The sequence below is a fragment of the Phyllobates terribilis genome, unplaced genomic scaffold, assembly GCF_046119375.1.
Source record: "Phyllobates terribilis strain yellow unplaced genomic scaffold, ASM4611937v1 Scaffold_5__5_contigs__length_657084704, whole genome shotgun sequence".
NCBI lineage: Eukaryota > Metazoa > Chordata > Amphibia > Anura > Dendrobatidae > Phyllobates > Phyllobates terribilis.
In genome coordinates, this window is record NW_027362765.1 from 561,211,984 (window position 1) to 561,238,386 (window position 26,403).

Consider the following 26,403-nt stretch of genomic DNA (forward strand, 5'->3'; position numbering starts at 1 on the left):
CTGCAGGGCGACTGTCTGTCACATCTGACACACCTGTGACACTAACATTTGTCACAGTGAATAAGGCATAGATCAGTGTAGATTTTCATGCAATGAACACTGATGGAAATTATTAAATTGGCCATATTATCTAGTTACCTGCCTTACTGTCCATTTATTGTCGCCTACACCATTCTGCTGCTGCCAGTGACAATAGACCACATTGTGCTTGGCTTACTTGTACCTATGACTAATGCTAATGATTATTGTGAGGACCTGGCCACTTTCTAAATACTTTTCCAGCACTGAGCACCCCTTTTTGTCAATCTTAATTTTGTGTTTTCTTAGAAATTTGCTTGCTGTGTTTTGTTAGTGATTTGTTTGCTCATCAATTTAACCTCAGGTATCTATACCATTCAGTTACCATATCTCCGAGACCTTGGTCCATTGTTCTCTCCGTCACCACAGGTAGTCTCACATGCAAACCCAGGGGATGGGTTCCACCTGAGAAAATATCTCCACTAAGGCACAATTAGCTGGGGGAGGCGTGAGCTCTTCTGCCGATTCAGGGGGCTGAACCCTGTGCAGGAGAAAGGGAAGATTCATTGCTAGTCAGACTGAGAGCTGGGTGGTTTCACGGGCTGCGGTCATGATATCCATCATCCAAAGGAGCATATGCTGTGACTGCCAATATACCGGTGGGAGATACAAAAATCTGTGGGCCAACCAAAAGTTGGAGGACAGTGGGTATCACCTGGTACGGGGCAGTGGAACTACTGATCCCAGGTTGGAAACTCTAGGACTAATAGAATTGCCTGTTGGACATTTACCTGCAATTGCTGTTCACCATGGTCGGAAGGAATAAAACTAATTGCATCGATAACATGCCTAGGTGATAATTAAAATCCACAACCGCACATCTTTACAATTATATTGGCCATAACTAGTGATGAGCGAGCACTAAAATGCTCGGGTGCTCGAGGCTTGGGTCGAGCTCATTGGAATACTCGGGTGATCGACCCGAGCAACGAGCCCAATGTAAATCTATGGGAAACTCGAGCATTTTTCTGGTTGTCCCCCCCCGGCAGTCTGCAGAAGGTCAAAAATTGCCCAAATCGATGGGAACGGTGCTCAATTAAACGTTAGGCAGACAGAATATATAGGCAGACAGGCAGGCAGGGTATATAGGAGGGTGCATGAAAAACATAGCAGGGCAATTGGAACACACTAGTGCCCTCTGATTTTCATGCACCCGTCTCTTTAAAAACGCCGGTCGACAATTCATCAGCAGCATACACCAGTACCCGACAATTTAGAACAGAAAGAATAGAACATCACACATAGATTAGATAGATAGAAACATGTCAGTCACATATATAATAAGTACAGTGACAGTGTTGGTTACTGTACTTGTCATTTAGTGTTAAAATAAAGGATTTATTAAAAAAAAAATGTTCAATGAACTCAGCTCACCTCATGCACGTCACTGACAGTGTGGGAAAATTCTCCTGCGCTTGCCGTGAGCGCAGGAGAATTCTCTCACGCTCACGTGAGCTGAGTTCATTGGACATGTCCAATGAACTCAGCTAACCTCATGCACGCCACTGACAGCGTGGGAAAATTCTCCTGCGCTTGCGGTGAGCGTGAGAGAATTCTTCTGCGCTCACGGCAAGCACAGGAGAATTTTCCCATGCTGTCACTGACGTGCATGAGGTGACGCTTTCTGCTGCGATGCAGCCTGTCATGTGAATGTAGCAGAGCTGGAGCCATCCTGGGGACCATGGAAAGGTAAGGATGAGGTTGGTTTATTATTTTATTTTTATTGCAGGAGATCGTTGGCTTCAGCTGGAATGGGCATGATTGTAAGTATGGTTTAATTTAGAGCAATAAAGAATTGTGTGTTTATTTCAATTAAAGGACTTTATTCTGGGTGTTTGTGTTTTTTTTTAACTTTGACTATGGGGTTAGTAATGGGGGTGTCTTATAGATGCCTCTCCATTACTAACCTGGGCTTGATATTAGCTGGCATTATAAGCCCTATTACCCCATTGCCACCGCTACAGGGCAGTGGGAAGAGCGAGGCTAAGTGCCAGAAATGGAGCACTTATAATTTTTTTCTGCATCTAGCTCTGAAAAATTATTTTGGCTTCTAGCAATGTGTGGTTCTTGGTCTATTAGTCCATCTATACTAACCTCCACCAGGTTGCAAATTAAAAATAATATTTATCTGCATCTATCTCTGAAAAAATATTTGGGCTTCTAGCAGTGTGTGGGACTTGTTCTATTAGTCCATCTATACTAACCTCCATCAGGTTGCAAATTCAATATCATTTTTTTCTGCATCTAGCTCTGAAAAAATATTTGGGCTTCTAGCAGTTTGTGGGACTTGGTCTATTAGTCCATCTGTACTAACCTCCACCAGGTTGCAAATTAAAAATTATTTATATCTGCATCTAGCTCTGAAAAAATATTTGGGCTTCTAGCAGTGTGTGGGACTTGGTCTATTAGTCCATCTATACTAACCTCCATCAGGTTGCAAATTAAAAATAATTTTTATCTACATCTACCTCTGAAAAAATATTTGGGCTTCAAGCAGTGTGTGGGACTTGGTCTATTAGTCCATCTATACTGACCTCCATCAGGTTGCAAATTCAATATAATTTTTTTCTGCATCTAGCTCTGAAAAAATATTTGGGCTTCTAGCAGTGTGTGGGACTTGGTCTATTAGTCCATCTATACTAACCTCCACCAGGTTGCAAATTAAAAATAATTTTTATCTGCATCTAGCTCTGAAAAAATATTTGGGCTTCTAGCAGTGGGTGGGACTTGGTCTATTAGTCCATCTTTACTGACCTCCATCAGGTTGCAAATTCAATATAATTTTTTTCTGCATCTAGCTCAGAAAAAATATTTCAGCTTCTAGCAGTGGGTGGGACTTGTTCTATTAGGCCATCTATACTAACCTCCACCAGGTTGCAAATTCAATATCATTTTTATCTGCATCTAACCCATCCAATACTTTTGGCCTAATACCACAGTTTGGCCACTCAGCTCTGCTCGGTTCCCATCCATTGTTTTTTTGTGCAAACAACTCCAGAGTTGTGAATTAGTTAACCACCAAAATGAGTGGAAAAAGGCCTGCTGCTGGTGGAAAGGGGAATAGGCGTGTTGGGAAGAGGAAAAAAGGTTGTGTCCATGGGGTAGGTGTTAAAGCAACAGTAACATCTGCAGAAGAAAGACCATCTTCCAGCCAAACTAAAATGTCTACTACTTTTAGCGGACAATGTGATAAGATCCCTTTCTTATGGCCACGCCAATCGCTACAAATTCCTGATGAGGCACAAAAACAGCAGGTGCTTCAACGGATATCAAGTGCTCCTTTAAGTGGGCTCTCCTCCACCTCAACTTCAACATCACAAATACTCCAGTCCTCAGAGGTGTCACCCCAATCGCACTTGCTTCCTCACAGCTCCCAAATCTCCAGCTGCCCGTCTGAGTATGAGGTAGAACAGATGGTTGAGTCTACGGATCTGATTACTCATGCTATAGCCTGGGAATCAGAGGTCGGCTCCAGAGCTTCTGTGAATCCAGATGAGGAAATGATCTGCACTGATGCCCAGAATCTTTATGAGTCGGATCCAGGACCAGACGCAGAAGGTTCTGACCATAATATAGACCCTCATTCCCAAACTGTAACTCCTGTTGGTGGAAACAATAAGGAAGACGATGATGAGACTCAAATATCTGATTGGAGCGACAACTTTAGCTTTTTGTCAGGGCAGGAACAGGTTGGCTCTGAGGACGATGGGTGTAATAACACACAGAGTGATGATGATGAGGTTGGAGATCCCACTTACTGTCAACCCAAAGTCAGCCAAGAGATGAGGTCAGCAGAGGAGGTGGAGGAGGATGCTAGTGACGACGAGGTCAGGTTGCGCCTTCCTGGACAGAGACATATTACTGGAAGCACGTCAACAACTGCATCCTCAAACATAACTCTGCCTCTGACCACAAGTCGTGGTGGCTCTTGAGGTCGCATGGGTGCTAAGCCTTGCACAGCCTGGGCATTTTTTCAGATCGATAAAGATGACCCAACTCGTGTTATCTGTAACATTTGTCAGCAAAAGCTATGTAGAGGCCAAAAAGTACATAGTTTGAGTACTTCATGCATGAACCGGCACATGGACAAGAAGCATAAGTTGCAGTGGGATGCTCACTGTGCTACAATGCGGCCTAGCTGGCCGGGCTAACCACCGTCTGCCACATCTTGTGCATCCGCGGAATCTTCAACCTCTGTGACTGGGGGGACAGCAGTCACACCTGTTTTGGGACGCAGACCTGCCACCTCTTTACCCGCAACAGCCAGCGTGATTGGCAGGTCATCATTTTCTTTGGAGGTGGAAACACCAGCTGGTGTTGAGCGCGGTCCGACATCGATAGCACCACCTTTGGATGAACGCAACCTAACATGTCCGCCTGCATCTTCCTCACAGACCGGCAGTTTGCCGGGGACACACATCTCAACCCCGTCTAAGCACAACAGCCAGCCCACGGTCCCTCAGATGTGGACAAGTAAAAGACCATTTCCTCCTAGCCATGAGAAAGCTAAGAGGTTGAATTTCACCATCTGCAAGCTTTTGGCTACAGAAATGCTTCCTTTCCGTCTGGTGGACACAGAGGATTTTCGAGACCTTATGTCCGTCTCAGTGCCCCAGTACCAGATGCCCAGTCGGCACTACTTCTGAAAGAAAGGTGTGCCTGCGCTCCACCAGCATGTCGCACACAACATCACCGCTTCTTTGAGAAACTCTGTGTGTGACAGGGTGCATTTCACCACAGACACTTGGACGAGTAGGCATGGACAGGGGCGTTACATGTCGCTGACTGGGCACTGGGTAACTATTGTGACAGCAGGACAAGGGGCTGCTCTCCAAGTCTTGCCATCCCCACGAGTTGTGCGTCAATCCTCTTTATCTCAAAGTTCCTCCACTGCTTCTGCCTCCTCAACCTCCTCTCGGTCCTCCACCTGCACCCAAAGCCTGTCTGGTCATGCCACAAGCTTTCTTACTGTGCAGAAGAGATCCTGCACACCTCCTTACTATGCTGGCAGCAGGGTTCAACGTCATCAGGCGGTTTTTACTTTGAAATGTCTGGGAAATGTGAGTCACACAGCTGAGGAGTTGTGGTCAGCACTGGAGAACCAATTTCATGAATGGTTGTCTCCACTGGACCTGAAACCAGGGAAAGCTGTGTGCGACAATGCTGCAAACCTGGGTGCGGCCCTTCGCCGGGGCAATGTCACACACATGCCTTGTATGGCTCACGTGTTGAACCTGGTTGTCCAGCAATTTTTAGCCCACTATCCCTGACTAGATGGCCTTCTGCAGAGGGCGCGGTCGCTGTGTGCTCACTTCTGCCATTCGCATCCCGCAGCTCAGCGACTTACATCTCTACAGAAGTCGTTGGGCCTGCCACTTCACCGGCTAAAATGCGATGTGCCTACCCGGTGGAATTCAACTCTGCACATGTTGCAGTGACTGTGGCAGCACCGACAAGTCCTGGTGCAATACGTTCTGACGTATAGCCTGGGCCAACGAGATCCAGAGGTGGGGCAAATCACGCTGGAGGAGTGGTCTCAGATCAGGGACCTATGCACCCTTCTGCACAGTTTTGAAATGGCGACGAAGATGTTTAGTGCTGACGATTAGTGTTGAGCCACCCCCGTAGTGTTCGAGTTCGGTTCGGTTCGTCGAACACCCGTGTGTTCGCCGAACTGTTCGTCGAACTGTTCGTCGAACACCTTCGAACACCGTTAAAACCAATGGCAGGCAAACAAAAACACATAGAAACACATAGAAAACACCTTCAAAGGTGTCCAAAAGCTGACAAACTGCTCAGAAGACACAACTAACACATGGAAAAGTGACAAGTACATATAGTCATGCGAAAAGAAAAGAGGTGGAGGAGTAAAAGGAGGGGGAGACACAGATATAGGCATGTCATGCCCTTCTAAAATCCAAAAAGTGAGAAGCCGAGACGGCCAGTCCGCTCCTGCCCGTGCCACCTCCGTGTCGCCGGGTTTGTGCCAGAGCCGCGGTGAACCCTGACGGCCAGCCCCCCTCTCCCAATACTGGTGCCTGTCCGCTGGTGGGTCGAGAGAGCCCCCCTGTGGTGGAGGCAGCTCTAAGCTTTTTAATTTAAATTGTCCCTCTAATTTGAATGAATACACTTTAAATCCATTTACAAGGATCTATTGGAGGGCAAGTCTCATGCCAGCAGCCGCGTAATTCCAGCTCCAGTAGCGTCCACTAAAGCTGCTGCAGTTAAAAAGCTTTTATAAGGATCGAGCTCGGCTGTCCACCGCAAGGCATCCTAGTGCCAGTCCCAGCCCCTATGCCTTGGGGTGCCTCCTGATGCTCTTCACTAAGTATCCCGTGGTCCCGAAGCATTTCCTTTGAAAAAATTAAGTGTCCAAACTACAGGTGGTGTAGCTTGCTTAACAGCCGGGATAATCCGCTGACTAGCAGACACTGCTACTAGGCACAAAGTATTTCCTGGGCTAGATGCAGTTAAAAATTTGTAAGTAGATACTCTCGTTGGATCTGAGAAAGCATTCCATAGAGTCTCCTGGCACGCCATATATGATTCTCTTAAAAAGCTTGGGGTAGGGGTCTAGGGGACCCTTTTATAGCCAAAATCACGGCCCTCTATCACAATACGTCACCTAGGCTGAAGATAAATGGAACTGTAGCACCGAGGGCTCGGTTGCTACAGACGTATTGCACCTCACCCAGAGGTGTGATATCTCACTCTCAGATAAGGATGGAGTGTGGATCACGACCCGACACCTGAATGCATTACACCACATTGCCGTGGGGCAGGGCGACCAATATGCCCCTGAGATGGGCACGACAGTCCCTGTCCCTGGCTGGAGTGGGGGGAGGGAACACTGAGGAAGGGGAACCCTGCAGTGCAGGAGCAGGGAGGAAGCAGTTCCTGGGTGCATTGAGAAGGGAGTATAAAAGGTGGGCACCATCTTAGTTCAGTGCAGAGAAGTCTGAGCAGAAGTGGCAGGGAGCAGGGGCTCTGCATGAGCTCTGCTCCGGAGGCGGGCCTAGTAACAGAGGCCCAGGCCTGCAAGAGGGAGAAGGAAGGAAGAGGAGCGGAGAAGGCTCCAGGAACGAGGAATGAAGGGATCCCAGGGGTGCGGACGGGCGAGTCGCCACCGCACGCCCGAATCCACCTGCGTGGAGGGGTCAGGCCAAAGGGGGAGACCGGTCCCCGAACTAGTGGAGGCAGGAAACGACCCTCAGCTAGAAACCGGAGGCTCTGACATTTTATGTGGCGCAGCCGCTTGCTCCACCCGCTAGGAAGGCACCACATAGGGTCAGGGAAACTGGCGCCAAGTTTACCAAGAGGAGGCCCGAGGCAGCCGGACAGAAGTGTTGGTAAGAAAGGCCAGACAAAGGACACACAAAGGGGGTCCTGTGAAGCGCTCCAAAGTTATCTGGGAGTTGTCTGAGCCCCTCACCTGGTGAGCACAGTACGACGTGGGCAGCCGTTACCTGCAGACGTGGTCTGGATAATAAGAACTGTGAGTAAAGGCCCTGAACTGCATCACTGACTCCGTGTCGTTACTGCTGCTGCCCTGCACCATCACCCCCATCCTCCGCATACACTGCCCTGAGGCTATACTCCTCCCGTGGGGAGTTATGCTACGCTCTGCTGCACCCACAACACCAGCCTTAGCGGTCTGCCCTGTAGCGGCGGTTCACTCTGACCGCAATCCACGGGTGGCGTAGTCGGACATTTAAACATCAAAACCACATAAATAGTTCCGCCACTGGTTTGACCGCCCTGAGCCAAGGAACCGGATCGCCGCCACGAAGACTACAACCACCAGCATCCACCAAAAAGGGTCCGGCTCCGGGGGTCCCAAGGCCCAGGGGGTGCGTCAGAACATTTTCATCACCTTTCACAATCACCAATGGGACAAGGCAGGGATGTCCTCTGTCCCCTCTCTTATACATCCTAGTGACGGAGCACCTGCTCTCATCAATTCGCCATAACCCCAATATTAGGTGGATTGAGGTGGGAGGCACCGAGTACAAGTGCTCTCTATTTGCTGATGATGTCCTAGTATATATCACTCAATCACATATATCCATCCCTGCTGTTATGGCTGAAATAGATCACTTTGTTAGATGGTAAAATTTTAAAATCAATGCAGCGAAGTCTGAGGCCCTCGATGTCTCCCTCCCTAAATCCATATAGGATTCCATCCAGTCCAACTTTCCCTTTGCCTGGCCCTCACAGGGTATCAAATACTTAGGAATTCCTATTCATAGAGACCTCTCCCATCTATGTTATCTTAATTTTGGGCCCTTTATTGAACAATTCCATACAGACCACGGTTGGCAAGTTAGAACTGTAAGATTCACTACGTGAACCACTGGTGTTTTGTGGAAAAGCACATGTACACCGCGTTCCAAATTATTATGCAAAAAGTGTTTAGGAGTGATAAGGGAAGAATTTGTTTGTTTGTCAGTTAAACTCATTGATGGTGATGTGTGTCAGGGCTCTTTATATCACTGTAAGCAATTGCAGACACCTGTGCTAATTAGTTTGGCAGGTGTGTCCAATGAAAGGCAAGACTACTTAAGAAGGCTCTCTCACATTATTAAGCAGCCTACATTTTCTGCCAAAATGGGAAAGAAAAAGGATGTGTCGGCTGCTGAGAAGCAACAAATTGTGGAGTGTTTAGGTCAAGGCATGACTACAATCAACATTGTGCGATGATCAGGATGAAGTGTCTTGGCAATCAAGAAGTATGTAGCTGATTCACAGTACACACGTGTGCGTGCTGATAAGGGCAAATTGAGGACTTTTTCCTACAGGCAATTACGTCAGGTTGAAACAGCAGCGGCAAAAAAGCCTTGTCATAGCAGCAGACAAGTTTTTGAAGCTGCTTGTGCCTCCAACGTCCCCCGAACAACAAGATGCAGGGTCCTTCAGAGGTTTGCAGCTGTGCATACGCCATCCTGTCGACCTCCTCTTTCCACTTCACACAAGCAGAAACGGCTCCAGTGGGCCAAACATTACATGAAGACTGATTTCAAAACTGTTTTGTTCACGGATGAGTGCCGTGCAGCACTCGATGGTCCAGATGAATGGAGTGGAGGATGGCTGGTTGATGGACACCCCACGCAAACACGGCTACAGCGCCAACAAGGAGGAGGTGGAGTAATGTTTTGGGCTGGAATCATGGGGAGAGAGATTGTCGGCCCCTTTAGGATCCCTGAAGGCGCTAAAGATGAACTCCATAATGTATGTGGATTTTCTCAAACAGCACTTCCTGCCATGGTTCAAGAAGAAGAACCGTGTATTTCACAGCAAGATCATTTTTCTGCATGATAATGCACCATCTCATGCTGCACATAAAACATCTGCATCTCTGGCTGATATGGGCATAAAAGGGGACAAACTTATGGTGTGACCCCCATGCTCCCCTGACCTCTACCCCATTCAGAACCTTTGGAGCATCATTAAAAGGAGTGTCTATGATGGCGGGAGGCAGTTAACATCTAAGCAACAGCTCTGGGAGGGTATTCTGTCCTCATGCAAAACAATTGAAGCAGAAACCATCCAAAACCTGACAAATTCAATGGACGAGAGAGTTCAGAAGCTCCTTTCGAACAAGGGGTCCTATGTGAAAATGTAACATCACCTAGAATAAAGTTTTGAGTTGAAAACTGTTTGATTTCAGTTTCTAACAACCTGCTAATGCTTATAATTTCAAAAATGACCATTTTTTTGGTCTTTATTAAAATGAAAAGGTTGATCGAAAAGTTTGGGGGATCTAAGAGTGTGGCAACCCAGTAGTCATGATTACTTCGAATTCTGACAATATGAGGGTCATGCTGCAGGTAGTGCAGCAAGAAGGCACTTATGTGTCTTGCGCATCTCGGAGCCCCAAAATTATTTTCCGGGCTAGATGCAGCTAAAAATTATTTTTAATTTTAAATCTGGTGAAGCTTATTATAGATGGCCTAATAGGATCAGTGCTGCACACTGCTACAAAGCCCAAATTATTTTCCAGTCAAGATACAGATAAACATGATTAGTAATTTGAAAGCTTAAAACGGTTGGTAGGGTGATTTTAACCAATCATCAAGCTTTTACTCTCCCCAGGATGACACAGGGGTAGAAAAGTCGTTTCGGATCCATGATTTGTTCATCTTTATGAACGTGAGTCTGTCTACATTATCAGTGGAGAGCCGCGTGCGCTTATCTGTCAGCACACCACCAGCAGCGCTGAACACACGTTCAGACAGAACGCTGGCTGCGGGGCATGACAAGATCTCCAAGGCGTAAGTGGCTAGCTCCGGCCATTTATCCAGATTGGAAGCCCAAAAAGAGCAAGGGTCCAGTGACACAGTCGTGGCTTCAATGTTTACTTGGAGATACTCCTGTACCATCGTCTCTAGGCGTTGACTATGTGTCAGACTTCTTGTCTCCTGTGGCCTTGCAAAGGATGGGCTAAAAAAGTGGTGAAATGATTCCGCAAAATTGATGTTACCAGCAGATACTGTGGTTCTGTTATGGTTTGAGTGCTGAACACTTGACGGTCCCACGGTTGGCAAGTTGGAACTGTGAGATTCACTACGTGCACCACTGGTATTTTGTGGAAAAGCACATGTAAGATTCTGCAACAGTCTCTGCTGATACTCCTGCATGCATGCTGATACTCCTGCATGCGTGCATCCCTTTCTATGGCAGGAATAATTTCTGCAAATTTACTTTTGTACCGGGGATCTAACAGTGTGGCAACCCAGTAGTCAGGATTATTTCTAATTCTCACAATTCGAGGGTCATGTTGCAGGTAGTGCAGCAAGAAGGCACTCATGTGTGTTGCGCATCCAGGAGCACCAAGTCCCTGTTGTGTTGGTGGCGAGGTAGCAATCATGCTTCCTTCCTCTGTCCTCTCCCCCCAACCTCGCACAACAGAAATGTGATCAAGGTCTCCCTCATCTGATGAGTCTTCCATCAGTTCGTCCTCCACTTCTTCCTGGGCTCCTGCACCTTCCTCACTAGTTTGGCTGCTACCATGCGCCCTGGTAAAATCATCTCCCCCACCCTCACATGCCTGCCGCCTTGGTGCTGCCGACCGTCTGGACCTTGCAGATGTTAGCCCTTCCGCATACAACTCCTCCTCCTCTACTTCCTCCACCTCCTCTTGTGCCACCACCTGACTCCGAATTCTGTTTAACATGTGCTCCAGCATGTAAATCACCGGAATAGTCATGCTGATAATGGCATCGTCAGCACTAAACATCTTCGTCGCCATTTCAAAACTGTGCAGAAGGGTGCATAGGTCCCTGATCTGAGACCACTCCTCCAGCGTGATTTGCCCCACCTCTGAATCTCGTTGGCCCAGGCTATACGTCAGAACGTATTGCACCAGGGCTTGTCGGTGCTGCCACAGTCGCTGCAACATGTGCAGAGTTGAATTCCACCGGGTAGGCACATCGCATTTTAGCCGGTGAAGTGGCAGGCCCAACGACTTCTGTAGAGACGTAAGTCGCTGAGCTGCGGGATGCGAACGGCGGAAGTGAGCACACAGCGACCGTGCCCTCTGCAGAAGGCCATCTAGTCTGGGATAGTGGGCTAAAAATTGCTGGACAACCAGGTTCAACACGTGAGCCATACAAGGCACGTGTGTGACATTGCAGCATTGTCGCACACGGCCTTCCCTGGTTTCAGGTCCAGTGGAGACAACCATTCATGAAATTGGTTCTCCAGAGCTGACCACAACTCCTCAGCTGTGTGACTCACATTTCCCAGACATTTCAATGTAAAAACCGCCTGATGACGTTGAGCCCTACTGCCAGCATAGTAAGGAGGTGTGCAGGATCCCTTCTGCGCAGTTAGAAAGCTTGTGGCATGACCAGACAGGCTTTGGGTGCAGGTGGAAGACCGAGAGGAGGTTGAGGAGGCAGAAGCAGTGGAGGAAAAATGACATAAAGAGGATTGACGCACAACTCGTGGGGACGGCAAGACTTGGACAGCAGCCCCTTGTCCTGCTGTCACCATAGTTACCCAGTGCCCAGTCAGCGACATGTAACGCCCCTGTCCATGCCTACTCGTCCAAGTGTCTGTGGTGAAATGCACCCTGTCACACACAGAGTTTCTCAAAGAAGCGGTGATGTTGTGTGCGACATGCTGGTGGAGCGCAGGCACACCTTTCTTTGAGAAGTAGTGCCGACTGGGCATCTGGTACTGGGGCACTGTGACGGACATAAGGTCTCGAAAATCCTCTGTGTCCACCAGGCGGAAAGGCAGCATTTCTGTAGCCAAGAGCTTGCAGATGGTGAAATTCAACCTCTTAGCTTTCTCATGGCTAGGAGGAAATGGTCTTTTACTTGTCCACATCTGAGGGACCGAGGGCTGGCTATTGTGCTTAGACGGGGTTGATAAGGGTGTCCCCGGCAAACTGCCGGTCTGTGAGGAAGATGCAGGCGGACATGTTAGGTTGCCTTGATCCAAAGGTGGTGCTATCGATGTCGGACAGCGCTCAAGACCAGCTGGTGTTACCACCTCCAAAGAAAATGATGACCTGCCAATCACGCTGGCTGTTGCGGGTAAAGAGGTGGCAGGTCTGCGCCCCAAAACAGGTGTGACTGCTGTCCCCCCAGTCACAGAGGATGAAGAGGCCACGGATGCACAAGATATGGCAGACGGTGGTTGGCCCGGCCGGCTAGACCGCATTGTAGCACACTGAGCTTCCCACTGCAACTTATGCTTCATGTCCATGTGCGGTTCATGCATGAAGTACTCAAACTATGTATTTTTTGGCCTCTACTTAGCTTTTGCTGACAAATGTTACAGATAACACGAGTTGGGTCATCTTTATCGATCTGAAAAAATGCCCAGGCTATGCAAGGCTTAGCACCCATGCGACCTGAAGAGCCACCACGACTTGTGGTGAGAGGCAGAGTTGTGTTTGAGGATGCAGTTGTTGACGTGCTTCCAGTACTACGTCTCTGTCCAGGAAGGCGCAACCTGACCTCGTCGTCACTAGCATCTTCCTCCACCTCCTCTGCTGACCTCATCTCTTGGCTGACTGTGGGTTGACAGTAAGTGGGATCTCCGACCTCATCATCATCACCCTGTGCGTTATCACACCCGTCGTCCTCAGAGCCAACCTGTTCCTGCCCTGACAAAAAACTAAAGTTGTCGCTCCAATCAGGTATTTGAGTCTTATCATCGTCTTCCTCATTGTCTCCACCAACAGGAGTTACAGTTTGGGAATGAGGGTCTACATTATGGTCAGAACCTTCTGCGTCTGGTCCTGGATCCGACTCATAAAGATTCTGGGCATCAGTGCAGATCATTTCCTCGTCTGGATTCACAGAAGCGCTGGAGTCGACCTCTGATTCCCAGGCTATAGTATGAGTAAACAGCTCTGCAGACTCAACCATCTGTTCTACCTCATACTCAGACAGGCAGCTGGAGATTTGGGAGCTGTGAGGAAGCAAGTGCGATTTGGGTGACACCTTTGAGGACTGGAGTATTTGTGATGTTGAAGTTGATGTGGAGGAGAGCCCACTTAAAGGAGCACTTGATATCCGTTGAAGCACCTGCTGTTTTTGTGCCTCATCTGGAATTTGTAGCGATTGGCGTGGCCGTAAGAAAGGGATCTTATCACATTGTCCGCTAAAAGAAGTAGACATTTTAGTTTGGCTGGAAGATGGTCTTTCTTCTGCACCTACCCCACGGACATAACCTTTTTTCCCCTTCCCAACACGCCTATTCCCCTTTCCACCAGCAGCAGGCCTTTTTCCACTCATTTTGGTGGTTAACTAATTCACAACTCTGGAGTTGTTTGCACAAAAAAACAATGGATGGTAACCGAGCAGAGCTGAGTGGCCAAACTGTGGTATTAGGCCAAAACTATTGGCTGGGTTAGATGCAGAAAAAAATTATTTTTAATTTGCAACCTGATGGAGGTCAGTATAGATGGACTAATAGACCAAGTCCCACACACCGCTAGAAGCCCAAATATTTTTTCAGAGCTAGATGCAGAAAATTTTTTTATTCAATTTGCAACCTGATGGAGGTCAGTATAGATGGACTAATAGACCAAGTCCCACACACTGCTAGAAGCCCAAATATTTTTTCAGAGCTAGATGCAGAAAAAAATTATTTTTAATTTGCAACCTGATGGAGGTCAGTATAGATGGACTAATAGACCAAGTCCCACACACTGCTAGAAGCCCAAATATTTTTTCAGAGCTAGATGCAGAAAAAAATTATTTTTAATTTGCAACCTGATGGAGGTCAGTATAGATGGACTAATAGACCAAGTCCCACACACAGCTAGAAGCCCAAATATTTTTTCAGAGCTAGATGCAGAAAAAAATTATATTCAATTTACAACCTGCTGGACGTCAGTATAGAAGGACTAATAGAACAAGTCCCACACACTGCTAGAAGCCCAAATATTATTTCAGAGCTAAATGAAGAAAAAAATTATTTTTAATTTGCAACCTGATGGAGGTCAGTATAGATGGACTAATAGACCAAGTCCCACACACTGCTAGAAGCCCAAATATTTTTTCAGAGCTAGATGCAGAAAAAAATTATTTTTAATTTGCAACCTGATGGAGGTCAGTATAGATGGACTAATAGACCAAGTCCCACACACCGCTAGAAGCCCAAATATTTTTTCAGAGCTAGATGCAGAAAATTTTTTTATTCAATTTGCAACCTGATGGAGGTCAGTATAGATGGACTAATAGACCAAGTCCCACACACTGCTAGAATTCCAAATATTTTTTCAGAGCTAGATGCAGAAAAAAATTATTTTTAATTTGCAACCTGATGGAGGTCAGTATAGATGGACTAATAGACCAAGTCCCACACACAGCTAGAAGCCCAAATATTTTTTCAGAGCTAGATGCAGAAAAAAATTATATTCAATTTGCAACCTGCTGGAGGTCAGTATAGAAGGACTAATAGAACAAGTCCCACACACTGCTAGAAGCCCAAATATTTTTTCAGAGCTAAATGAAGAAAAAAATTATTTTTAATTTGCAACCTGATGGAGGTCAGTATAGATGGACTAATAGACCAAGTCCCACACACTGCTAGAAGCCCAAATATTTTTTCAGAGCTAGATGCAGAAAAAAATTATTTTTAATTTGCAACCTGATGGAGGTCAGTATAGATGGACTAATAGACCAAGTCCCACACACCGCTAGAAGCCCAAATATTTTTTCAGAGCTAGATGCAGAAAATTTTTTTATTCAATTTGCAACCTGATGGAGGTCAGTATAGATGGACTAATAGACCAAGTCCCACACACTGCTAGAAGCCCAAATATTTTTTCAGAGCTAGATGCAGAAAAAAATTATTTTTAATTTGCAACCTGATGGAGGTCAGTATAGATGGACTAATAGACCAAGTCCCACACACAGCTAGAAGCCCAAATATTTTTTCAGAGCTAGATGCAGAAAAAAATTATATTCAATTTGCACCCTGCTGGAGGTCAGTATAGAAGGACTAATAGAACAAGTCCCACACACTGCTAGAAGCCCAAATATTTTTTCAGAGCTAAATGAAGAAAAAAATTATTTTTAATTTGCAACCTGATGGAGGTCAGTATAGATGGACTAATAGACCAAGTCCCACACACTGCTAGAAGCCCAAATATTTTTTCAGAGCTAGATGCAGAAAAAAATTATATTCAGTTTGCAACCTGATGGAGGTCAGTATAGATGGACTAATAGAATGATGCTATGCCCAAAAGATTTTACTTCACTAGGTGCAGTAAAAAAATTGGTATTCTATACACAGGTGGTATATCTTGCAACACAGATAGGCTACTCCACTGACTAACACACTCTGCAATAGGCCAAAAAGGATTAGCTTTGCTAGATTCAGCCAAATGCTGTGAAAAAAACTTGCACAGCACTGGCACAGACCTGCCTGGCAAAAACTGATAGGAACTGATGTAACCTAGTCCTGAAAAGGACTCCAATTACAATTAGTCTTTACTCCCACAATCTATCTATTTAAGAGCACAGACCTGCCTGATAAAAGTCGTAGGAAATGCTGTAACCTAGTCCTTAAAAGGACTGCAATCACAACTATTCCCTACTCCCAAGCTATCTGTATATTTGTGCGAAAATTGGCTTGAAATTAACAAGGTATAGCGCACACAGCAACAGCGGTGCCGTCTAACACGCAGCTGCAGCAGTGAGAAAATGGTGGCGACGGGGAAAATGGCTTGGTCTTATAGGGCAAGGACATGTGACATACACTGCCAATCACACATGCCCTTGCTTGTGTGAAAAAAAGCACTTCGCTCCGTGTGTGCGCTGCTGATAGGCTGACAGATTGCACCTCCCCACTGCAAATGCGGGAAAGAGAAAAAAAAATGGAGATCTTCATTGTTCCTGCAGAGATCCATCCCCTGCCCCTCCCCCCGCCCCGCTGTACACTCAAACTGCGTATTAACATTAATTTTCATCATTACTGAGAAAAAATCCAGTTATGATTTTGGTGCACGAACAGTTATCGATCATAACCTCGAACAGCCGAATTTTTCTCAAATTGTTCGTGTTCACCGACCGGCTCGAACACCGCCCAAAACAGCTCGAATTTGAGATTGGCGAACAGTTCGAGTAGAACAACGCTCATCTCTACTGACGATGTCATTATCAGCATGACTATTCTGGTGATTTACCTGCTGGAGCACATGTTAAACAGAATTCGGAGTCAGGTGGTGGCACAAGAGGAGGTGGAGGAAGTAGAGGAGGAGGAGTTGTATGCAGAAGGGCTAACTTCTGCTAGGTCCAGACGCACGGCAGCACCAAGGCGGCAGGCATGTGAGGGGGGGGGGTTGATTTTACCAGGGCGCATGGTAGCAGCCAAACTAGTGAGGAAGGTGCAGGAGCCCAGGAAGAAGTGGAGGATGAACTGATGGAAGACTCATCAGATGAGGGAGACCTTGATCACATTTCTGTTGTGCAAGGTTGGGGGGAGAGGACAGAGGAAGGAAGCATGATTGATACCTCGCCACCAACACAACAGGGAATTGGTGCTCCTGGATGCGCAAGACACATGAGTGCCTTCTTGCTGCACTACCTGCAACATGACCCTCGAATTGTGAGAATTAGAAATAATCCTGACTACTGGGTTGCCACACTGTTAGATCCCCGGTACAAAAGTAAATTTGCAGAAATTATTCCTGCCATAGAAAGGGATGCACGCATGCAGGAGTATCAGCAGAGACTGTTGCATAATCTTACATGTGCTTTTCCACAAAACACCAGTGGTGCACGTAGTGAATCTCACAGTTCCAACTTGCCAACCGTGGGACCGTCGAGTGTTCAGCACTCAAACCGTAACAGAAACACAGTATCTGCTGGTAACATCAATTTTGCGGAATCATTTCACCACTTTTTTAGCCCATCCTTTGCAAGGCCACAGGAGACAAGAAGTCTGACACATAGTCAACGCCTAGAGACGATGGTACAGGAGTATCTCCATGTAAACATCGAAGCCATGACTGTGTCACTGGACCCTTGCTCTTTTTGGGCTTCCAATCTGGATAAATGGCCGGAGCTCGCCACTTACGCCTTGGAGATCTTGTCATGACCTGCAGCCTGCGTTCTGTCTGAACGTGTGTTCAGCGCTGCTGGTGGTGTGCTGACAGAAAAGAGCACGCGGCTCTCCACTGATAATGTAGACAGACTCACGTTCATAAAGATGAACAAATCATGGATCCGAAACGACTTTTCTACTCCTGTGTCATCCTGGGGAGAGTAAAAGCTTGATGATTTGTTAAAATCACCTCACCAACCGTTTTAAGCTTTAAAATTACTAATCCTGTTTATCTGAATCTGGGCTGGAAAATAATATGGGCTTTGTAGCAGTGTGCAGTACTGATTCTATTAGGCCATCTATACTAAGCTCCACCAGATTTAAAATTACCAATCATGTTTATCTGTATCTTGGTTGGAAAATAATTTGGGCTTTGTAGCAGTGTGCAGTACTGATTCTATTAGGCCATCTATACTAAGCTCCACCAGATTTAAAATGAATAATAATTTTTAGCTGCATCTAGCCAGGAAAATAATTTTGGGGCTCCTAGATGTGCAAGACACATGAGTGTCTTCTTGCTGCAGTACCTGCAACATGACCCTCAGATTCTCAGAATTCGAAGTAATCCTGACTACTGGGTTGCCACACTCTTAGATCCCCCACACTCTTCGATCAACCTTTTCATTTTAATAAAGAACAAAAAAATGGTCATTTTTGAAATTATAAGCATTTGCAGGTTATTAGAAACCGAAATCAAACAGTTTTCAACTCAAAACTTTATTCTAGGTGATGTTACATTTGCACATTAGACCCCGTGTTCGAAAGGAGCTTCTGAACTGTCTCATCCATTGAATTTGTCAGGTTTTGGATGGTTTCTGCTTCAATTGTTTTGCATGAGGACAGAACACCCTCCCAGAGCTGTTGCTTAGATGTGAACTGCCTCCCGCCATCATAGATACTCCTTTTGATGATGCTCCAGAGGTTCTGAATGGGGGTGAGGTCCGGGGAGCTTGAGGATCACACCATAAGTTTGTCCCTTTTTATGCCCATATCAGCAGGAGATGCAGATATGTTATGTGCAGCATGAGACGGTGCATTATCATGCATGAAAATGATCTTGCTGTGGAATATACGGTTCTTCTTCTTGAACCATGACAGGAAGTGCTGTTAGAGAAACTCCACATACATTATGGAGTTCATCTTTACCCCTTCAGGGATCCTAAAGGGACCGACAATCTCTCTCCCCATGATTCCAGCCCAAAACATTACTCCACCTCCTCCTTGTTGGCGCTGTAGCCGTCTTTGCGTGGGGTGTCCATCAGCCAGCCATCCTCCACTCCATCCATCTGGACCATCGAGCGTTGCACGGCACTACTCCGTGAACAAAACAGTTTTGAAGTCAGTCTTCATGTAATGTTTGGCCCACTGGAGCCGTTTCTGCTTGTGTGCAGTGGACAGAGGAGGTCGACAGGATGGCTTACGCAAAGCTGCAAACCTCTGAAGGACCCTGCATCTTGTTGTTCGGGGGACGTTGGAGGCACCAGCAGCTTCAAAAACTTGTCTGCTGCTATGACAAGGCTTTTTTGCCGCTGCTCTTTTAACCTGATGTAATTGCCTGTAGGAAAGAGTCCTCAATTTTCCCTTATCAGCAAGCACACGTGTGTACTGTGAATCAGCTACATAATTCTTGATTGCCAAAACACTTCATCCTGATCATCGCACACTGTTGATTGTAGTCATGCCTTGACCTAAACACTCCACAATTTGTTGCTTCTCAGCAGCCGACACATCCTTTTTCTTTCCCATTTGGCAGAAAATGTAGGCTGCTTAATAATGTGGGACAGCCTTCTTAAGTAGTCTTGTCTTTCATTGGACACACCTGCCAAACTAATTAGCACAGGTGTCTGCAATTGCTTTCAGTGATATAAAGAGCCCTGACACAAATCACCATCAATGAGTTTAACTGACAAACAAAAAAATTCTTACCTTTTCACTCCTAAACACTTTTTGCATAATAATTTGGAACACAGTGTACATGTGCTTTTCCACAAAACACCAGTGGTTCACGTAGTTAATCTTACAGTTCTAACTTGCCAATCATGGTCTGTATGGAGTTGTTCTATAAAGGGCCCAAAATTAAGATAACATAGATGGGAGAGGTCTCTATGAATAGGAATTCCTAAGTATTTGATACCCTGTGAGGGCCAGGCAAAGGGAAAGTTGGACTGGATGGAATCCTGTATGGATTTGGGGAGGGAGACATCGAGGGCCTCATACTTCGCTGCATTGATTTTAAAATTTGACCATGTAACAAAGTGATCTATTTCAGCCATAACAGCAGGGATGGATATATGTGATTGAGTGATATATACTAGGACATCATCAGCAAATAGAGAGCACTTGTACTCGGTGCCTCCCACCTCAATCCACCTAATATTGGGGTTATATCGAATTGATGAGAGCAGGTGCTCCGTCACTAGGATGTATAAGAGAGGGGACAGAGGACATCCCTGCCTTGTCCCATTGGTGATTATGAAAGGTGATGAAAATGTTCTGACGCGCCCCCTGGGCCTTGGGACACCCGGAGCCGGACCCTTTTTGGTGGATGCTGGTGGTTGTAGTCTCCGTGGCGGCGACCAGTTTCCGTGGCTCAGGGCGATCAAACCAGTGGCGGAATTATTTATGTGGTTTTGATGTTTAAATGTCCGACTACGCCACCCGTGGATTGCGGTCAGAGTGAAACGCCGCTGCAGGGCAGACCGCTGAGGCTGGTGTTGTGGGTGCAGCAGAGCGTAGTATAACTCCCCACGGGAGGAGTATAGCCTCAGTGATGCAGTCCAGGGCCTTTACTCACAGTTCTTATTATCCAGACCATTTCTGCAGGTAACGGCTGCCCACATCATACTGTGCTCACCAGGTGAGGGGCTCAGACATCTCCCAGATAACTTTGGAGCGCTTCACAGGACCCCCTTTGTCTGTCCTTTGTCTGGCCTTTCTCTCCAACGCTTCTGTCCGGCTGCCTCGGGCCTCTTCTTGGTAAACTTGGCGCCAGTTTCCCTCACCCTTTGTGGTGCCTTCCTAGCGGGTGTTGCGAGGGGCTGCGCCACATAAAATGTCACAGCCTCCGGTTTGTAGCTGTGGGTCGTTTCCCGACTCCACTATTTTCGGGGACCTGTGTCCCCCTTTTGCCTGACCCCTCCACGCAGGTGGATTCGGGCGTGTGGTGGCGACTCGCCCATCCGCACCCCTGGGATCCCTTCATTCCTCGTTCCTGGAGCCTTCTCCACTCCTCTTCCTTCCTTCTCCCTCTTCCAGGCCTGGGCCTTTGTTACTAGGCCCGCCTCCGGAGCAGAGCTCATGCAGAGCCCCTGCTCCCTGTCACTTCTGCTCAGACTTCTCTGCACTGAATTAAGATGGTGCCCACCTTTTATACTCCCTTCTGAAAGCACCCAGGAACTGCTTCCTCCCTGCTCCTGCACTACAGGGTTCCCCTTCCACAGTGTTCCCTCCCTCCACTCCAGCCAGGGACAGGACTGTCGTGCCCATCTCAGGGGCATATTGGTCGCCCTGCCCCACCGCAATGTGGTGTAATGCATGCAGGTGTCAGGGTCCTGATCCACACTCCATCCTTACCTGAGAGTGAGATATCACAACTCTGGGTGAGGTGCAATTCCTCTGTAGCATCCGAGCCCTCGGGGTGCTACAGTTCCATTTATCTTCAGCCTAGGTGACGTATTGCGATACAGGGCCGTGATTTTGGCTATAAAATGGTCCCCTAGACCCCTACCCTAAGCTTTATAAGAGAATAATATATGGCGTGCCAGGATACTCTATGGATTGCTTTTTCAGCATCCAACGAGAGTATCTAATTACAAATTTTTAACTGCATTTCGCCAAGGAAATACTTTGTGCCTAGTAGCAGTGTCTGCTAGTCAGCGGATTATCCCAGCTGTTATGCAAGCTACACCACCTGTAGTTTGGACACTTAATTTTTTCAAAGGAAATGCTTCGGGACCCCGGGATACTCAGTGAAGAGCATCAGGAGGCACCCCAAGGCATAGGGGCTGGGACTGGCGGTAGGACGCCTTGCGGTGGACCGCCGAGCTAGATCCTTATTAAAGCTTTTTAACTGCAGCAGCTTTAGTGGACGCTACTGGAGCTGGAATTACGCGGCTGCTGGCATGAGACTTGCCCTCCAATAGATCCTTGTAAAAGGATTTAAAGTGTATTCATTCAAATTAGAGAGACATTTAAATTAAAAAGTTTAGACCTGCCTCCACCACAGGGGGGCTCGCTCGACCCACCAGTGGACAGGCACCAGTATTGGGAGAGGTGGGCTGCCCGTCAGGGTCCACCACGGCTCTGGCACAAACCCGGCGACATGGAGGTCGCACGGGCAGGAACGGACTGGCCGTGTCTGCTTCTCACTTTTTGGGTTTTAGAAGGGCATGACATGCCTATATCTGTGTCTCCCCCTCCTTTTACTCCTCCACCTCTTTTCTTTTCGCATGACTATATGTACTTGTCACTTTTCCATGTGTTAGTTATGTCTTCTGAGCAGTTTGTCAGCTTTTGTACACCTTTGAAGGTGTTTTCTATGTGCTTCTATGTGTTTTTGTTTGCCTGCCATTGGTTTTAACGGTGTTCGACGGTGTTCAACGAACAGTTCGACGAACAGTTCGTCGAACACATAGGTGTTCGACGAACCGAACCGAACTCGGACACTACGGGGGTGGCTCAACACTAATGACGACTGCACCGTACTGAAGGGAATATGAATGGGGTTATATATCGTGAGATTTTGGCCAACAACCTCCTTCCCTCCTTCCAAGAGCATTGAAGATGGGTTGTAGCTGGGTCTTCCAGCAAGACAAGGCCCAAAACATACAGCCAAGGCAACAAAGGAGTGGCTCAAAAAGAAGCACAGTAAGGTCATGGAGTGGCCTAGCCAGTCTCCATACCTTAGTCCCATAGAAAACTTATTAAGGGAGTTGAAGCTCCGAGTTGCCAAGCGACAGCCTCAAAATCTAAATGATTTAGAGATGATCTGCAAAATCAAATTTTTGGGGAAAATTTGGTGAAGATAGCAAATTTGAATTTTAAACTGTGGATTTCTTTTACAAATGTTTTTCATTATGATTTTTTGTGTTTTTATTTAATCAACTATTTTGTAGCAGCAGTAATGGAGATCAATAAATTAAATTTTATGTCCATAGATGCATGCCTTTCTTATATAATACTAAAGAAAACACAATATAATACAGTACACAATTAAGTCACTTTCATTTACAATAACTGCAAAAAAGACAAGAAGTCTTATTCTTCCAAATCTTTCCCAGCAGCCCTATAACTACTGAACACACCATTAATGAGTGAGAATGTTCACATGTTCTAGCACTTCTCTGCTTCATAAATGTGATTGTCAGTGAGGGAGATGTGATAATGTAACAAAGGTTTACAATACTAACACGTGCTATGGGAGCTCTAGTAAATTACTTATTTCTGAGCTAATGCTTCCATGCCTTGTGTCAAATCAATTTGCAAAACTGTTTTATTTTCAGTATTTCAATCTGGAAATACTGTCAAGTGGCAGTAAAATTGTTACTCTAAATAAAGAGATTAAATCATTGGAGGCTTACACTGTTAAATGTAAGCTTAAATTAAGACAACCTTTAGATATTAAACATAAGAATTATCAAAAATTATTACTACTATGTTACAGAGAAGTACCACAGTTAAACTCTACTCTTAATATACTGTAAAATTTCACAAGCTCATAGACTAACATCTGGCATGTTACACATTGTTTCCATTTAATGAATTTCACTTACATTTACTGTAGTTGTCTTGACTGTGTATGAAAGGAAGATGTAGCCATGCTTAGTCTGTTATTCATCTATCCTGGCTCCAGCACCAGATTTTTCACCCTCCTCTGATCACCTTCTTTTGTTGTAGTCTATGCTGGGTTTCCCAAGTAACCTGGAAAGCTCCATTACGTGATCACCACATGTCCTACTAGAGTATTCAGTAGTCTTTTCATTCATTTACAAGGTGTATTTCTAGAGTTTGATTCAACATTAATTTCTCTCTATTAGGTAAACATCTCTTCAGTAAAATCCTGCTTGTTTATCATCCATCTGCATGTACTTCTTGGCTCAGACCTACAGGTTAAACATTTTTCTACTATAAGCATAACAAACTGTTCCCTAGTACTTTTTCTGTGCATACTACTGTGCTAATGCAGCAGTGTGTAATCTTGTCTCTCACTACTTATTGTGGTAAACCATTGATTAACTGATTGCATACATCTCTGCCACTTACCACCTGTGCTGAGAAGCATCCAACTTTTCCATTAACTATTTGATTGCTGCAAGTCCTGGACTGACAACACAGTCAGTCGTATCATGTTTATTTGGCTTACCACAGGGAGGAGTGAAACAGTCAGGTCTGCTTTGCCTCATCTATTTTGAGGCGTGCTGGCACATAGCAGGGTGAGATACTAGTGACCATCCTGATTGGATAAACTTTGTCACGAGAAATGGCTTTTATGCTCTTTTGATCAAAATATTATCAACTAAGTAATCTATGTTATTTACATGTATGGCTACTGTTTATTTTCTAGATTTACTTACCACAGGGTATTTGCTCTCTGTTTTTATTCTAGGTTTTCTTTGTTAATGGCCACAGTGTGAATGTACACATACAAATTACACTTTTACCAACAGGTTTGCCAGCCCATTTTTTCAGTTTTGCTTTAGTTCCTTGTACTTTGTACATAGGTTGGTGTGACTCCCATTTTTGAGTGGGGCATCTCGTCTACTTGGCTTTCCAGGAGTAGATGTGAAATAGCTAGGTTGAGGTCGTGCTTTGCCCCATCTATTTTGAGCACATAGGGACCATTCTGATTGTTACATAGTTACATAGGTTGAATAAAGACGTAGGTCCATCAAGTTCAAACTTTCTCCACCAATTGTAAATTTTGTCACTAATTTAACTATATCCCATGTTATGTGTATCAAGGAAATCATCCACTCCCTTTTTTAAAAGCTATTATAGTGTCGGCCATTACTACCTCTTGTGGTAGGACATTCCACAGTCTGACTGCTCTAACTGTAAAGAACCCTTTCCTGTTAAGCTGCTGGAATCGACTTTTCTTTTACCTGTAATGAGTGCTCCCTGGTCCTTAGTATGGTGTTTAGAGGGAATAAGTCATAAGCCAGTACTTTGTACTGACCACACATAAATTTGTACATGTAAATGAGATCTCCTCTGAGACATTTTTTTTCTAAGCTAAACAAGATTGGGTTCGCCTTTTTCCTTTTTGATGTTTTTATGCTCTTTTCATCAAAATAGCGACAACTAAGTACTCTGTGTTATTTATATGTGCTATTAATATTGATCATTTATTTACTTACTGAAACGTATTGGCTCACTGTTTTATTATAGGTTTTGTATAGGTTTCTTTGCAATTCTAGCACAAAATGTGCAGAAATTTACTTTTTTGGTAGAAATATCGCACAATACTATAAAAAGATTCTGTCCTTAAGTAGATGGAAATGACTAACAGTGAGACAAATCAAGAGATTTTCATCATGATGCTAATGATGAAAATCCCACAATGTGTCACCTATCTGCATGCAATTTTTTTAATGTTAAGATTATCAGCATCATAATAAACTTTCCAGTCACTACTGCTTACAAGATGAGTCATCTTTCCTGTCAATTATATGGAGTGAATAGATATTGTCAAGCTGTTTTTCTTTTCCTAAGAGTCTCCAATTCAAGGACTCAGATTGTTTGTCATTACTTAGCTAAGGAACATATCAAAGGCCAGCTAATCAAAATGCATCCAAAATCTAATTTCTTCCCTTACTTGAACAGTTTACAATGTGCACATCCCATTTTGTTTGCAAGGATCCAGATATGTGACGTGGTTTCTAATATTTATGTCTAAACTCTTATATCAAATGATCAATAGAACTACAAAGATGTATTGCAAGAAGGACTTTTTTATTACTGTACTGGAGACCAGAAAAGGGAGGGTAAAGTCATTCATTTTAGTACTGAATTTATTTATTTTAGTATTCTAATCAGGAAAATCCATGAAAGATTGTGAATTGTAAAACAGCTTTATTTGTTTTGAAAAGTTAGGGTTCACACCAATGGCAGAGCAGGGTGCAAGGAGACTATATAGCAGGGTGCAGAGCCAGTATTACTTATTAGTACAAAGGACAGTTTACAGGCTCAGGGTTTTTTTTAAGCGCATTCACAATATATTTTCTCCTAGAGCAAGGTTGTTTGAGAGAATATTTATAAGTATATGGAATCATTGTAGCGTGCTACAACTTTTTTTCTCTTTACATTTCTAACTTATTTCTAGTAACTAAAATGTCACATTACCAGTTGGTATGTAGGGCAAATGACACTATTAAAATACTGTATATTGAAAAGGCTGCATAAAATTATTTTTTTTCCAAGAAACAGTACCACTTTTGTGTCTTGTATGGCAGCTTTAATGTAATTGAAATTCAATATCATTCTTAGCCAATGGAAAAAAATTCACTTGTTCTGTAAAAATGTTGCTTTTTTATCTTATAAATAGGTTTCCCATTTTTAAACAACAGAAACTCAGCACTCCTCTGCCTACTGGCTTCCTGGTCGCCAGGGTCAGTGAGTTCTTCTGATTGACATTTTGGACCAAAGGTACGGTCATACTTCTAGAATACAGAAGAAAAGTTTATGTTGGCACTCTACTGATTAATGTCTGCTGATCCTAGTGAATGCATCCACTCACCTGTTTAATGGGCGGCATCA